The sequence below is a fragment of the Chelonoidis abingdonii genome, chromosome 19, assembly GCF_003597395.2.
Source record: "Chelonoidis abingdonii isolate Lonesome George chromosome 19, CheloAbing_2.0, whole genome shotgun sequence".
NCBI classification, from domain to species: domain Eukaryota; kingdom Metazoa; phylum Chordata; order Testudines; family Testudinidae; genus Chelonoidis; species Chelonoidis abingdonii.
In genome coordinates, this window is record NC_133787.1 from 7,702,937 (window position 1) to 7,711,586 (window position 8,650).

Here is an 8,650-nt window from a genome sequence, read left to right on the forward strand (position 1 = left end):
TGGGTGAGAAATTAAAGCTAATGCTTTCTTCCAGGGTATGGGTTAAGGGCAACAGTAGGTCTAGATAATGGGGGGGAGTGGGGAAAGAAACATTTCAGGGAGGACCTAGTATGTTAACTGAGCATTCAGGCTTGTGCTTTCCTGAGCAAAGAGCACGTGGGAGAATTGGTGGCAAGGTGGGCCATTGCTATCAGTGTGGGAACTTGACTGCTCATTACTGGTGATCTCAGTGGAGTTATCTAGAACACAGCTGATTTCAATCAAAAAACCTTTCATGGGACTGTCCTATATTAACTAATGGGATCCAGGTAAAATATGAAAACACCCTAAAGAGCCTTAAAGGAGCACTTTTCTGATTGGTCCTGGGGGCAGGGCTGTAGAACTGAATTTAGATTGGTAACTGGATTGAAATATTTATCTGCCCAATCCCTAGGAGCTGTCTCCCTACTGAGTCGAGCTCCTATAGTTTAACTTTATACCTGTTCCTTCTTAGAAAGGATTGTTGAGACTCAGGGATCTCGTTTTCTCAGTTTACCTCAATCTACTGCCAATATTAAACATATCCAAACAACTAGGATTCTCTTTGGGTGTGTCAAATTATTTTTTAAAAGGTATCTTCTATAAATTGAAAAAAGGGGTACACTAAAATAATACGTCAAGCGATTTCCTAAGGGTACCATATCCATCCATAGTATGGACTAATGGCTAACTTACACAATATGTCTGAGCTACACTAGAAACAAAAAAGACAATTTAAACAAAACTGCCTTCAAATATATTGTGCTGAAATGTTGGAGGGAGGAGATACGGGGACTCCATTATGTAGGAACTTTATTAAAAACAAACAAACAAACAAAAAAACCTGACTACAGACTTGATGCCTAAAGCTAGGCTCCTGAATAAATGCATTGGTTTTATTTTTGAAGTATTTTCTGATGTGTAGAGCACTCCATAGGAAGTGCAGCTGCTTAGAATCTCAAGTCACTTCTATTTAGGAATTTAATTTTAGGCACCCACGTTTGAAAACTGTCCTTGGCTTTCTGCCCCATCATGAACCCGTGTTAGGAGCTCTCTTCCCTCTCTCACTTTTCCTTAAGTTACTATTGTACTTCTCCACATCGAAACCATACTTTGTAAGGAGAGACAGCATTTTGGGAGAAACCCCCAGTTGGGATATTATACTTACAGATTAATTCTAAATTCTGTTTTGGCTGTATTGCTCCCTAAGACAGAAGCTGATTGCTATTGTAGTTGTCCCCAGAAGAATTAGTTAACAGTCTGTGTCTCAGCATCTAGCTTTGGATACAGGGATTTGGAGCAATCAAATTTTTGAATTGCTCCAGCTCCAGGCATAAAACCTACTGGTCCGTGCTCCAGCTCTGAGCTTCGCTCCAAAGCCAAATGCTACAGGTGAGAAATGTGCACCTTCTGCTAACCTGACAACTTTGAAGGCTCTACCTTGTGACAATGAGCAGGGGAACTGAGTCCTGCACGCTGGGGGAGTTACAGTTGAGGGTATCTTGTGGGATGTTTGATGCAGGGTGAGGGAATATGAACACAAAGTGGAAAGAGCATCTAGTAACTTCTGTTACAAGGAGAGAAAGAAGTGGAGAAAGAAATCTGATCCTTTGAAAAGCCCAAGCCTAGTATGAACTTAATGTAAATAATGAGCCTCAATATCTGATTCAACATTTTTGAGGAATGATTTACCATAAAAAACAAAGGGAGATAAACTTGGGCCTAAAATAAGGGGTAGGTGATTAAACATTCAATGCTTATTGGAATTAGTATTGTACATTTGCTGTCTGAGAAGGTCTACATAATGCCTGTTGCAATTTTTAATTCACACTTTACGATCCTAGACTTGAACAAGAGTGTAAATTGTCATGTAGCTGCTGAGGAAAATCTATTGCTGGACTGTAATAAGCAAAAAAGAGAATTGGAAAAGCCAAAGCTGCATGCCAAATAAATTCTACAAATGGCATTTAAAAATAAATACTGAGTGTTCAATTCAAGAATTGCCATGATGGATACATGTAATTAAGTTTGACATAACAGACTAAGAATGGTAGGAATTTTAATATTACATAAGCCTCACAGTGGTATGGAAATGAGACTAGTTTTTAAATACTTGGATGATGTGGTATGATGTACTGCTAATTTAAACAACCAATTCTCCTTTTTTCCATTGTGGTGGAGGCTAACTAATATTGACTGCAAAAATAAAATTGCAAAATGGACTACTGCTTCAGTGCCACCATGTGGCAAAAAACCATAAACCTAGTTCCTCTGAATTAGCAATTAGGTGACCATTTTAAAAGCTAAGAAAACTCAACAAATAAACCTTGCACATGGAAGTTAAAAATAAGCTAGGGCTGTGAAGCGATTAAAAAAAATTAATCACAATTAATAGCATTGTTAATAATAGAATACCATTTATTTAAATACGTTTGGAAGTCGTCTACATTTTAAATATATTGATTTCAATTACAACACAGTGTACAGTGCTCCCTTTATATTTATTTTTGATTACAAATATGTAAAAAATGAGTTTTTTCAATTCACCTAATACAGGTACTGTAGTGCAATCTCTATCATGAAAGTTGAACTTACAATTGTAGAATTATGTACCAAAAAAACTGCATTAAAAAATAAAACAATGTAAAACTTTAGTGCCTACAAGTCCACTTAGTCTTACTACTTGTTCAGCCAATCGCTCACACAAACAAGTTTGTTTACACTTGCAGATGATCATGCTGCCCGCTTGTTTCCAATGTCACCTGAAAGTAGGAACAGGCATTCGCATGGTGCTGTTGTAGCTGGTATCGCAAGGTATTTACGTACCAAATGCACTAAAAGATTCATACGTCCCTTAATGCTTCAACCACCATTCCAGAGGACATGCATCCATGCTAATGATGGGTTCTGCTCAATAACGATCCAAAGCAGTGTGGACCGACACATTCATTTTCATTATCTGAGTCAGATGCCACCAGCAGAAGGTTGATTTTCTTTTTTGGTGATTCAGGTTCTGTAGTTTCTGCATGGGAGTGTTGCTCTTTTAAGATTTCTGAAAGCATGCACCGCACCTCGTTCCTCTCAGATTTTGGAAGACGCTTCAGATTCTTAAACCTTGGGTCGAGTGCTGCAGCTGTCTTTAGAAATCTCACAGTGGTACGTTCTTTGCATTTTGTCAAATCTGCAGCGAAAGGATTGTTAAAATGAGTAACAGGTGCTGGGTCATCATCCGAGACTGCTATAACATGAAATATGTGTTAAAATGTGGGTAAAAGAGCAGGAGTCATGCAAGTCTCCCCCAAGGAGTTCAGTCACAAATATAATTAATGCATTTTTTTTTAAGGAACATCATCAGCATGGAAGCATGTCCTCTGGAATGGTGGCCGAAGCAGGAAGGGGCATATGAATGTTTAGCATATCTGGCACGTAAATACCTTGCAATGCCAGCTAAAGTAGTGCCACGTGAACACCTGTTCTCAGTTTCAGGTGACATAAATAAGAAGTAGGCAGCATTATCTCCCATAAATGTAAACAAACTTATTTGTCTCAGTGATTGGCTGAAGAAGAACTGAGTGGACTTGTAGGCTGTAAAGTTTTACATTTTTTTTTTTTGTTTTTTGAGTGCAGTTATGTAACAAAATCTACATTTGTAAGTTGCACTTTCAGGATTAAAGAGATTGCACTACTGTACTTTGTATGAGGTGAATTGAGAAATACTATTTGATCATTTACTGTAAATATTTGTAAGAATAATATAGTGAGCACTGTACACTTTGATTTCTGTGTTGTAACTGAAATCAGTATATTTGAAAATATATAAAATCATCTAAAATATTTAATAAATTTCAATTGGTATTCTGTTGTTTAACAGTGTGATTAAAACTGGAATTAATAGCTATTAATATTTTAATCATGATTAATTTTTTGAGCTAATCGTGAGTTAACTGTAATTAATCAACAGCCAGCTGGTGGTGGTTTGGCCTATGTGAAATGAATTGGATATCTGTCTAGTTCACAATGGAGATTTCACTCATTTCAATGATGTTTCATAGGACACAGACTAACTAGGACAGCTGTTTCCTCACCCCTACTAATGGTTCCTTCAGGGCCAGGTTGAGGCACGCTGGTACGGCTATATGTGGAAAAACCACTGTCACGTTTAGTGGAAAAACTTCAGTTCTCCATGCACCTTGACACATACTACATTTAATTTTAAGCAGTGGTTCTCGACCAGGGATCCACATATCACTGTGGGTATACAGTGATCTTCCACGGGGCATGTCAACTCATCTGGATATTTGCCTAGTTTTACAACAGGCAGCATAAAAAGCACTAGTGAAGTCAGTACAAACTAAAGTTTCATATAGACAATGACTTGTTTATACTGCTCTATATACTATGTCAGTATTTCCCGATCTGGGATGCGGTTAGGGAAGTTGCAAGTGCAGGACTGGTGTTAGTGCGTGACAAGCAGGGCAATTGCCTGGGGCCCCACAAAGCTAAGTTACATGCTTCAGCCCCGGGTGGTAGGGCTCTGGCTTCAGCTTCATCTCTGGGCAGAAGACTGAGCTCTGCCACCTGAGGCTGAAATCAGACTCCTGAAAGGGGTACAGTAGTCTGGACAGGTTGAGAACCAGTACTTTAAAGGGTGTTAAGTGGGAAGGATTGTGAAATAATGCTATTTGCTCTCAGCAAGATTTTTTACAACAGCATCTCAACACTGATTGTCAGCAAATAGGCAGATTTGATACTGATTTCTTGATGGTTTGGATTATTATTGTAGACACTATCTATAATGTTGTATAAAGAATTGTTGAAGCATACTAATTAAAGAGGGAGAGACTAGGTCTGGCTTCCATGTCTTTGCCATACCTGCTAACCTCCAAAGGACTCAGGGCCAGACTTTCAAAGGTATTTGGGTGCCTAAAGATGCCGATGGGTGCCTAGTGGGATTTTCAAAAATACCTATGTGCCAGTTAGGTGCCTAGGTTCTTTTTTATAACCCCGCTAAGTGCCCATCTGCATCTTTAGGCACCTAAATACCTTTCAGAAGCTGACCCTGAGTTTGCCCTGGTGTGGAATAGTCTGAAAAACCTCCAAGTCTTTCACATCCTCATTGTCCCTTCAAGTTCCATGCTGCGAAAAACAGAGCAACGGGCCCAGGACCCCTTCAATCATCTCTCACTTCTGGGCCCTGGCTCCCGCAGTAGGGTGATCAGACAGCAAGTGTGAAAAATCCAGACGGGGGTGGGAGGATAATAGGAGCCGATATAAGACAAAGACCCCAAAATCGGGACTGTCGCTATAAAATCAGGACATCTGGTCACCCTATCCCCACCCGGGTGCATTACCCCACCTTACACACTGTCTGCAGCTCCATGAGCCGCCAGCCCCCACTGTGAACTTGGCTCATAAATCGCTGCATCCCAGGGGAGACGTTTCTTTGCCCTTTTCTTTGCGGCGCCTGTTGAAGGGAAATCAAAGCGCATCCGCCTTCCCCAGCCCCCTCCCTGCCACTGCCTTCCCCCCGCCCGTACTCGACCTCGCCGCCCCCAGGCCCCTCCAGGCCGCTGGGTGGGGGTGGGCGATCTGCGGCCGGGGCAGGCCCGGGGGCCAGCAGCAGGGAGGAGGCGCCCCGCCCAGGCCCGCGCACGGGATGAGAAGGAGAAGCCCGCGAGGGCCCAGCGAACGTCGGAGGCGCGTACGCGGCGTCCGCGGGAGTGCGACGGGAGGCGGCGGCATGCGGGGGCGCTGGAGGGAGCGTTAGGCGCGGGCGACAGCCCGGGTCAGGGAAGCGAGGAGGGGGGCCCGCTGGAGCCCGGGCCTAGCGTGGCCGGCTGCTCTTCCTGGAGCGCTTCCTGGCCCAGCGCCCGCACCTACACCGGGCTCAGCGGCTGGGCTTGCTCGGAACAGCGTCGTTCAAGCGCCTACCCGGGCGCCCCCACTCAGGCCTGCGGCAACTCGGAGCCGCGTCCCGCCGCCAGCAGGCCCTGGCGCCGCCAGGCCGAGCCCCAGCCCCCTGGACATCGCCGTACTATCCTGCTGTCTGACCAGCCTCTGGCGTCTGCGCGTGGAGAGCCGGGCTGGGCCGGGCGACGAGGGGCGCCTGGGGCGGGCAGTGGGGCTGGGGGGGGGGAGAAGAGAGGGGCACCGGGGCGAGAGTTGGGAGGAGAGGGGCCCGGGGGCGGGGCAGTGGGCTCGGGGGGGGGAAGAGAGAGGGGGCCCGGGGCGGGAGTAGGGGAGAGGGCCCGGGGGCGGCAGTAGGGGGCTGGGGGGGAGAAGAGAGGGGCCCCCCGGGGCGGGAGTAGGGGGCAGGGGCCCTGGCGGCGGGCAGTGGGGCTGGAGGGGGGGAGAAAGAAGAGGGGCCCGGGGGCGGGAGTGGGGGAGAGGGACCCTGGGGCGGGCAGTGGGGCTGGGGGTGGGAGAAGAGAGGGGCCCGGGGGGCGGGAGTAGGGGGACAGGGGCTGGGGCGGGGCAGTGGGGCTGGGGGGAGGGAGAAGAGAGGGCACGGGCGGGAGTATGGGGGGAGGGCCCTGGGGCGGGCAGTGGGGCTGGCGGGGGGGAGCGAAGAGGAGGGGCCCGGGGGCGGAAGGGAGAAAAAAGGAAGAATGTGGGGGAGAGGGGCCCCGGGGGCGGCCAGTGGGCTGGGGGGGAGGAAGAGAGGGCCCCAGGGGGCGGGAGTCTTAAAAGTGCAAAGTAGCGCCGAACAGGGCCTGGGCGCGCGGGCAGTGGGAGCTGGAGGGGGGAGAGCAGAGGGGCCCGGCGGGCCGGTTGGAGCAGGTGCGATCGGGGAGAGGACCTGCTGGCGGGCAGTAGGGCGGGGCGGGAGAAGAGAGGGGCCCGAGTGGTAGTGCAGCGGGAGGATCAGCACATGGAAAGGCACTGCGCGCGGGCAAGCGATGAAGGAGGTGCTCGAGGAGGAGACTGGAGGGGCAGCAACAGCCGGGAGAAGAAGAGGGGGTCACTCGGGGGCCGGAGTACGGGGTGGGGACAGGGGCACCGGGGGACTGGGCATGGGGCTCGAGGGACGCGAGAAAAAAGGGATCTAAGAAGAGCAGGAGAGTCCTGGGAAGGGACCAGGCTTAGGGGAAGGACAAGATCCCAGAGAGCCGCCAGGCGATGCGCGGGAGAGTGGGGGTACAATGCCTGGACGCCTCCGGGTGGGAGATAGGAGAGGGAGAGGTGGGGACTAACACGGGGGGGACGACAGGATGAGGGCCCCTGGGAGCGAGTTAAGTGGGTTTCGGGACACAGAGGGGTCCCTGCTAGGACAATGTAGTGGCCCTGGAAGGTTCTGGGCGGCGGCGCTGGTGGAGGAGGTGTAGCTGGCTGGGATCAGTAGTATTACCGAGGAATGAGTGATGTGGGGGCTCGCTTGGGCAGGAGCTGTGGATTCTGGTAGGTGTCGCCGCCCTGGTGGTCCCCGCTGTCGTGACATATGCTGACACAGAGATGATTTCATGCGACGGGTGCGGCGGATGATGTAATTGCTTAGGCCTCAGGGAATAGGCCGCCAGGAACGCCTGGCTGGGTGGCTTCTACCAGGCTCCCTCTGGGGATAACAGGGTCGCATCCAGACTTGGAGAAAATTGGTCCCTCTCAGCTCGCGAACTAAGCAGACTCTTTGTGTAAAAAGCACATAGGACAGCCATGGTTCCAGACCATACCTTGCTGTAAGGTTGAGCTGGTCGCTGGAATGAATTGGACTAGGTCTGTAGTGACTCTGATAGCTTGACTGGTGTGATGAGGCTGGTCCATTGGTTTGTCTGACGTGAGTCTGATGGGTTAGTCTGGTATTCCAAGTCCAGTTGTAGAGTTAGGCTCAGTCACTAAACAGAAGGGTGTTTGGCTCAGACCGCGCTACAGAGTCCATTCGTGTACGTCGCAGGGGTCTGGGAGACGCAGGCGCCGTGATCCCGGCCAGTGTTCAGTGTCTGGGGGGCGTCTGATTGAGTAAAATGAAACAAAACATCGCCCAAAGCAACGGCAAGACGCCGTGGCTCAGGGCATAAAAATAAGAGGAACTCACGAGTGAAAGGAAGCTGGATCGACGGCCCTCAAAGTATAATAAAGGAGACGAACGCTAGACATAGGAGAGCGTAGGCCTGGCCCGATTAGACACTCCGAACGAACACCAAGGTACTAAAAAACGGAGTAAACCACCAACCAGAGAAAAGAGTGATGCCTATACCCAAAGTACGTACAACAGACGATAAATTCAGTTGAGATTAAAAGAAAAGTGAGGGGAAAGTTTAACCAACAACCAAACAGAGTTAGATAAAAAAAAAAAAACCTCGCGCACCGGAAAGGCAATGAACGCTCTATCGCTATGTGACAAAGTCAGCAAGGATAAATCCAAGATGAGAGATAAAAAACAAAAGTTGGTAGAAACTCGGCAGAACCATAGTCAATGTGAGAGTAAATAAGTATGCAGGACAGCAATCCGCAGCAATAACACGTACAAACGAGGAAGATATTACAAGCAACTACAGAAGCACAGTCAGAGAAAGAGCAAACCTGCGAAGAATGAGATACCAGAGTTCACAGATAAGGCATAGCGAAAACCAACCATGGGAGTTAGCTAAAAGATATATACAGGGAACGAAATAAAACCATTAGAATAAACAGCGAT

The 8,650-nt window shown here is 48.2% G+C and overlaps 1 protein-coding gene across 2 annotated transcripts in view; it reads left to right on the forward strand.

The window, feature by feature from the left end:
- Positions 1-5,693: 5,693 nt before the first annotated feature.
- AMFR (autocrine motility factor receptor) overlaps positions 5,694-8,650 on the forward strand; it is a 43,921-nt gene continuing 40,964 nt past the window's right edge. The window contains exon 1 of one of the 2 annotated variants that reach the window (XM_075073745.1): positions 5,694-6,088. The gene's annotated coding sequence lies outside the window, so the exon portion shown is untranslated. The remainder of the gene's footprint in view (positions 6,089-8,650) is intronic. The other variant, XM_075073746.1, reaches the window with a different exon arrangement.